The sequence below is a fragment of the Lynx canadensis genome, chromosome F2 (genome assembly GCF_007474595.2).
Source record: "Lynx canadensis isolate LIC74 chromosome F2, mLynCan4.pri.v2, whole genome shotgun sequence".
Lineage (NCBI taxonomy): Eukaryota > Metazoa > Chordata > Mammalia > Carnivora > Felidae > Lynx > Lynx canadensis.
In genome coordinates, this window is record NC_044320.2 from 46,019,344 (window position 1) to 46,027,571 (window position 8,228).

An 8,228-nucleotide genomic window follows, 5' to 3' on the forward strand; every position below is an offset into this window, starting at 1 on the left:
AAATGAACCATAGTTGAATATGTCAACAACATACTCTCAATAATTGAAGGAACATCTACATAGAAATTCAACCAATATATAGAATATATGAACAACAATATCTACCAATTTGACCGAACTTATAATGTTAAAGCAGACCATTCAATGACTGTGAAATACACATTTTTTTAAATGTATATGAAATATTATTTAGGAAAGTTCATCTGATGGGCCATAAAACAAGTCTCAATAGATGTAAAAAACTGAATTTATGTAATATATATTTTATGTCCATAATAGATTTAAATTAGGTATCAAAAACAGAAAGAAACAAAATAAAGCTGACAATATTTGTAAATTAAACAATGCACTTCTAAATAATGCATAGCATAAAAGTATCAAAGATGAAATCTTAAAATATTTTGAATTGAATGAAAACAAAAGCACAACATATCAAAACCTTTGGGATGCACCTAAAGCAGTATTTAGAGGGATATCTATAGCTGCAAACACCAACACCTAATTAGAAAAAAAATCTCAAGATAAACTTCTACCATAACAACTGGAAAAAGAAAATTAAAATCAAAGCAGGCAGGAAGAAAATCATAAAGATTAAATCAGGAACAAATGAACTAGAAAATGAAAACCAATAGAGAAATATCAATGAATTCCAAAGTTGGCCCCTTGAAAATATCAACTAAATTGGCCAACCCTTACCTAGAGTAATCTAGAAAATAAGGAAGCAAATGCACATTGCCAAAAACAAAGAATGAAAAGGGAACATTATTAGCATTCCTACCTAAATTAAAAGCATTCTAATAAGATATTATGAACAATTTTATGCCAAGAAATTAAACAACTTAGATGAAATAGATAAATTCCTAGAAAGACACAAATCACAAAAAACATTATCAAGAAAGAGTCGAAAATATGAATAAACCTATAGTAAGTAATGAAGTTGAATTAGTAATGAAAAATATTCCCAAAATAAAATTTTAGTCTTAAAGGCTTTATAGGTGAATTCTAGAAAATATTTACTTATTTTTACTTTTTTAGGTTTATTTATTTTGAGAGAGAGAGAGCAAGCACACCAGCAGGGGAGTGGTAGAAAGAGAGAGAGAGAGAGAGAGAGAGAGAGAGAATTCCAAGCAGGCTCTATGCTGTCACTAACCATGACATCTTACTGAATGTGAGATCATGATCTGAACCGACATTTACAGTCCAACGCTTAACCAGTTGAGCCACCCAGGTGTCCCTCATTCAAATATATAAATAAAAAATAATACCAATCCTTTACAAACCCTTTCAAAACAGAGGAGAGAATACTTCCCCAATCATCCTATAAGGCTAGAAGTACTCTGATACCTAAAGCAAATAAAGACATCATAAAAAAAGAAAACTACAGGGGTGCCTGGGTGGCTCAGTCGGTTGAGCACCCAACTCTTGGTTAGGCTTGGTTAGACTCATGACCATGCTCAGATCATAATCTCACAGTTCGTGGAATAGAGGCCCACATCAGGCTCCACACTGCTGACAGTGTGGAGTCTGCTTAGGATTCTCTCTTTCCCTCTCTCTCTCTCTCTCTGCCCCTCCCCTGCTCAAACTTTCTCTCTCTCTCTCAAAATAAATAAATAAACTTAAAAAAAAGAAAACAACAGACCGATATTGTTCATGAATATAGATGCAAAAATATTCACAAAAATATAAAGTATTAATTTTTTTAATTAACAAAATATTAGCAAACTGAATTGAACAATATAGTAAAAGATTATACAATATGACCAAGCTGATTTGACCCTCAGAATGTAAGGTTGATTTAACATCCAAAAAAAATCAATTGACATAAATACCATATTAATAAACAAAGGACTAAGAACCATATTTGTGGTTTGTGTGTTTATGTGGGTCATCCCGATTGATGATCCAATTCATGATTTTTTCCCTTATAATTTTTTTTATTGCAGTATAGTTGACACACAAGTTTACATTAGTTTCAGGTGGACAACATGGTGATTCCATAGCTTTATATATTATGCTCTGCTCACAATAAATGTAACTACCATCTGTCACTACATAATACTGTTACAATACTATTGACCATATTCCCTATGCTGTACCTTTCATGCCTATGACTTGTTCATTCCATAACTGGAAGATTGCACCTGCCACTCCCCATTTTGCTCTTCCTCCTCCCCTCTGATAATCATCAGTTTGTTCTCCATATTTATGGATCTGTTCCTGATTTTTTTGTTTGCTTCTTCATTTGCTTTTTTTAGATTCCACATACAAGTGAAATCAAATGGTATATATGTCTTTCTCTGTCTAACTTATTTCACTTAGCATTATATTTCTAGGTCCATCCATGTTGTAGCATGGCAAGATCTCTTTCATATGGCTAAGTAATATTCTGTCACACACCCACACACCCACACACACCACATCTTCTTTATCCAATACCAATTCATGATTGTAAAAATTCATCATATAAGGAATAGAAATTAACTTTAACTGATAAGAGATATCTGTGAAAAAAATCTATAGCTGATGTCATACTTGACGGAGAAATACTGAATGCTTTTCCCCGAAGAAAAGGAACAAGGCAAAAATGACTGCTGTCACCAGATGTATTCAAATTGTTCTGGAGATTCTAAGGAGTGCAATGAGAGGGGAAGGCAAAGGTAAGGAGGAGTGGGAGAAGGAAGGGGAAAGGAGAGGGAAAAAGGGAGGAGATAGAGGAGGAGGAGAAGAAGGGGGAGGGGGCGAATGAGGAAGAACTGGAGGAGGAGGGAAGCACATATGCAAATACCCTAGAGAAAAAAAGACTCCCAAAGAACTAAAAATGATTTGGTACAGATGGGGCACACAATATAATAGAGCAAGTATACTGGAAATAAACTTATTCTAGAAGAAAGTCATACATCAGACATTGTTAATGACTTTGAAATTCTTGAACAGTACATACTCATTTCATTGATTAACTAGTTATCCATTTTCAATTTCCTAGGACATCTGTTAAATTCATTGCATGTATTGAGATCTTTCCACCTTGCATACTTTTAAATGTTACAAAGGTCTATTGGAGAAAAAAGTACAATTATAAATTCAAAGATATTAACATATAATAGCTTTCTTCTAGTCAGGTATTAATTCAGATTAAAATCAAGATGTGATAAATTTCCTGCCTGTTAGTAGCCAAATATAGTTTCTCAATATAGTTCCTTTTATCTGGGCCTTTTAAACCACTTTATAAATAACTGCTTAATCCAGTTGAGAGGCCAGGCAGAGAAGATAGAGAACAGTAAGCTACTCAAAGTTACTTTGCAGACAGAAGCATTATCTCTTGGTGAGAGACCAGTAAAGAGCAACCCAGCAAGAGCTATACCTGTGGGGAGCTGCCCCAACAGAAAAATACTGGAGAAGGGAAAAGGCAAATTTCCCTTTCATCAAAAGAGTAACATAAGCAAAGATATACTCCAAATACATAGATTTTTGTGGCTGGGGAGTTGAGTGTTACAGGAATGGAATTGGAAATAAGGCTCAAAGTATACCATATAGGTGTTTGGATTCTAGGCTGAGGGATTTAAGTTCTATGTTTCATGTAAATAGGTACACACTAAAATTGTCTGAAGGAAGTTAATAAATTTCATCGAGTTTGAAATACCATTGATTTAAGACACCCGATTATCAGGTCTCAGCTTCCCAATTGTGGGATACTAGCAGACTAACAGAGATATTAATTAGCAGAGATATTAAAATGTGAAAAAATATTGAGTTTAGAATTGATGAAAGTTATCAACAGCAGAAGCCTGAAGACTTTAGATATCTAAAGAAAAACAAAAAAACTTGATAAAATCTGTCTCCCGTGTTTTATATGTCTTTCTTTCAATAAATCAAGGGATTCTGTGTCCGAAGAAATGAAAATACTGTTAATGTAAATGAAAATATTTGTGACAATATTTACTAGTATTTGTAGCTCAAAAGGTTAAATCATGAGTTTAATGAAGCCACAGACTTTAGAATTATCCTAAGTAGACCAGTTAATCACTAAGAAAATCAGTTCCACTGAAGGTCACAGCCAATACTCCTTACTAGATATCTATTTTGCAAATGCACACTATTCACAAAAACAACAGGCCAAGCAGAATCACAAAATTATAGGAGGGAAGAGTTGGGAGAGATGACAGGAGTTATAAAGTCAAATCCCCCCAGTACAAGTATTCCCTCAACAACCCTTTTCACAGCCTGCCATTCAGCCTTGACCTCCACATTCTTTCCTGCTAAACTGTAACGCCCCATCAAGACAGATACTCTGTCTTCTTCACCATTGTAGCATGATGAATCATATATTGACGTCAATAAATATGTCTGAACAGGGGTGCCTGGGTGGCTCAGTTGGTTAAGCATCTGACTTTGCCTCAGGTCATGATCTCACGGTTTGTGAGTTCAAGCCCTGTGTCAGGCTCTGTACTAACAGTTCAGAGCCTGAAGCCTCCATTGGATTGTGTGTCTCCCTCTCTCTCTGCCCCTCCCTCACTCAAACTCTGTCTCTCTCTCTCTTTCTCTCTCTCTCAAAAATAAACATTAAATTTTTTTTCTTTTAAATAAATATGTCTGAACGAGTAAGTGCTCTTGTGGGGGAATTGTACAACCCATGCAGTGCCCATCTTTGTGGAAGAGCTCAACTCAAAAGAGAAGTCTGTTGAAACTGCATGAAAAGCCACCTCTGGTGCCTTTTGGTAAAGTCTGTCCCCTCTTCCTTATGTAAGACTTGCAAATACAGGCAATTTCGTCTCCAAGCCACACTTTGCCATTTCATTCCACAATTTGCCACATATCATTGTTTCCAAGACTTTCTACTGTCCCCTATGTGAGCTACATTTTGTCACTTATTTTTCTAGAACCTGGGGCACCCAGAATGAAATATAATTCTTTCCCATTGTTGCTTACCTGATCCAAAGTACAGAATTTTCTGTGACTAAATCTATGCAAATCCTCCAATCCTTAGGAAAATCATATCAAATAGCAAGATGATTCTGAGAAGGTATCTTTCAGAGAACATAAGTAAGTAAAACCATGAGCACTCCCCTAGAAGGCTTAATTCATTTAGTAAGGACACTTGTAGGAGGGGCTGGAATGCAAAGAAAGAGTGATGCACTATATTCCCCCTTGCAACTAGAGCCACACTAAAAGATTTCTGGGAGTTTTCTTTTCTGAATGGAAGCTAAATAAGCATTCATTAAACCTGGGAGGTTCTGAGTCTTCTAATCTGCATAGTGAATTGGATATGCAGTAGCCTGAATATGAATGGAGATGAGGTAATTCAGTAACATGAAATGGGAAATGCAGTTTAATTACCCTGGAGAATTTTTTTTGCAAATAAATTGCTTCTACTTTTATGACAATACTGGATCACGAACCCATTCGCCTTAATGTTGGGCAATGAGGACTATAAAGCAAGTCATAAAAATGCTTTGTTAGCAATGCTGTTTTTAGAAACTCCAATCTTACAAAAAAAAATCTTTCTTGCTACTAAAATCATTTGTAATTCAAAAATCCTAGAAATGAAAGGATTCCCATGCATTTTAGAAGATCTTTCCTACCTCAATTAAGGAGCCAAAGAATTTGGAAACAGTAGTGGAAAGTATTTCTCAAGTTACTTCAAATCTATATAGAACATACACTTCTTAACTGGAAACATAAAATCTAATTTAATCAAGAAATGGCTGAAAATAATCTGAAAAGAGATATTCTTTGAAGGTGAGAGTCTGGGACAATAGATCAATAATAGTCCAAAGGAAAAATATTGTCTATGGGATTATATTTCTGCTACTAAAAAAATTCTATATATAAAGACAGAGCACACCTGCATGCGAGAGGAGTTTTTATCCCTTAGAAAAACAGAAAGTAAATTTTAAAAATAGTGAATGCAAATTAAGGGAAATAATACCTATTTTTTTTACCCATTAGACTAACACAAAGTTTAAAAGCAGTAACATTTATAACTAGTGAGTGTAAGTCCTCAGACTTGGTTCATTTGAGTAGGAGTTGCTACATACTGGGAGGAATGATCTCAAAGTGTGAATCAAAATTTGAAATATGCAGGGTGCCTGGGTGGCTCAGTTGGTGATTTTGATTTCTGCTCAGGTCATGAGATCAAGCCCGGTGTTGAGCTCCACACTGAGCATGGAGCCTGATTAAGAGTCTCCCTCTCCCCCTCTTTCACATCCCACATGCTCCTGCTCTCTCTCTCTCTCCTAAAAAAAAATTAAATATTCATACTTCTTCAATAATGTTCCCTTTGGGGACTCTGTCCTGTTGCAATTACAAACACATGTATCTAAGATAAATGGATAAAGGTGTTTGTTGTGGCATTATTTGTCCTACTAAAAAAAAAAAACAGAAATAATCTAAATGTCTATAATGATGGCTAATGAAAAAATTACTTATTAAAAAAAGTAGGAATTAGATGCTGTTAACATTAGAGGGATTTCCTTGAATTAATCATAAAATTTACAGAGTAATATACAGAATATAGCCTCTTTTCTGTGAAACCAAATAGTGTCAACAATAATAAACCCATGTGTATGTATTGGCATGTTTGTATAAGCACAGGGCATTTAATATGGATTACTTCAGGGTAGCGGCAGTACTAAATGGTGATTTAAAAGTGGGCTTTAGATCTCCATAATCTACATTAGTTCCCTTAAAAGCCACTGCACATGAACATAAAAACTAAAAAGTGTGCTTGCTATTTGAATACAGCTACAAGAAAGATACCCATTCCTTTCTTACCCTCCCACCATGAAATCACCACACCTAAATATTGCCACATGGAAATTCTAAAGTCATCATAACTTCAGAGAAATGAAATGGCAAAGAGATGGCTTTCTCATATACATCTTTTTTTTTAGCTTTTTGTTTTCACCGGTTTGTATTCCCACCAACAATGCAAAAGAGATCCTCTTTCTCCACATCCTCGCCAACATCTGTTGTTGCCTGAGTTGTTAACGCTAACCATTCTGACAGGTGTGAGGTGGTATCTCATCGTGGTTTTGATTTGTATTTCCCTGATGATGAGTGATGTTGAGCCTTTTTTCATGTGTCGGTTGGCCATCTGGATGTCTTCATACATCTTTTTTTAAAGCCATGTAATATTTTAGCAAATTAAAATGAAAGTCTTAAAAAAAAAAGTTGTGGTGGAGCTATTTAAGAATTTATACTAGGCTGTGTGTGAGTGTGTGTGTGTGCCCGTGGGCATGTCATGGGGGGTGAGAAGTGGGTTTCAGGAAGGAAATTAGATGTAATTAGTGAAAAGCATAGAAATTTTAGTTTTCGTTTCACTGTCTTGTTTAACTCATGTTCTTTTACTGCCTAATTGTCCTTTTTGTCTCAGAACTGTACCCAGACCCTAGACATTGTTAGTCCTAGGACCAGAAAGGGTCAGGGTGCCTCTTCAAATCATTCCATAGCAAATACTTTCTCACCCTCTTTTCAAAGTTTACCCTCTAGTATTTCCTTCCAAGTTCACATACCATATTTTTCATACAAAGACCCTGCCGCTAATCCAGTGGCAAACAGGACATTTGTTAGAATTCGTTTTCCAGGAGTTATGATGAGCTTGCACCAGCTAATTGGTCTTTCACTCCCATGACTGGTTCGCCTTATAACCAGAAGTGCCCATCATGGAACAAAGTTTTCTCTGTGCTTGTTATCTAAGAAAATTTAGATAAATTAAGCTTCAACTATCACAGGCAGAAAAACAAGGAGGCTTATGCAGACATTAACTTATGCATAATACTTCTATTATATTCATATGTACCGTCATCTGTGTGAATGTGACTGTATCCCTATAAGTCTAAGTTTCAGGGAGGCAGCCACTATGTCTTTTTATCTCATTACTTTCCAGTGTCTAGCAGAGTGCTTTATGTAATAAGTATCAATAAATATTCTCTGGATGAATACAAATACAAACAACTAAACATTTAATGAATGTCTATTTACTCCACGAACAGGTAAAGTAACTGAAATTAAAATAATTTGTGTACTACAAAGTATTACAGAAGAGAGAACTTTATTGAGAAGATTATTGAAAGAGACCAGCTTTCAAATGATGGGTCTCTGGGAAACGGATACACACAAAAAAATTCCATGAGTCTACTACTGGGTAGAGTCATAATCTGAGAAACAAATTTAAGGGTTCTCATAATTACAAGATTAAAAAAATAGAGCTTGGTGAATTCACTTTAATT